The following is a 247-nucleotide window of genomic DNA, read 5'->3' on the forward strand; positions in this document are numbered from 1 at the left end:
TGTGTGTGTGTTCTGTGATGGACTGGCCCTGGTGTGTGAGTGTGTGTGTCCTGTGATGGACGGGCGTCCTGTCCAGGGTGTCCCCTCTGTGTCTGTGTTGTAGAGTGTGTTGTGGGCGCTCAGTGCCTGTGCTGCTCGGCGCGGCGCAGGTTTCTGAGAATCGCGCCCGCCGTCGCAGGCAGGGCTGAGGCGGGCTTGTGGCGGCGCCTGTCTCTTCTGGGGAACTGGCAGGCGCTGCTGACAGAGG

Source organism: Lepisosteus platostomus, chromosome 9 (genome assembly GCF_059453375.1).
Source record: "Lepisosteus platostomus isolate fLepPlt1 chromosome 9, fLepPlt1.hap1, whole genome shotgun sequence".
NCBI classification, from domain to species: domain Eukaryota; kingdom Metazoa; phylum Chordata; class Actinopteri; order Semionotiformes; family Lepisosteidae; genus Lepisosteus; species Lepisosteus platostomus.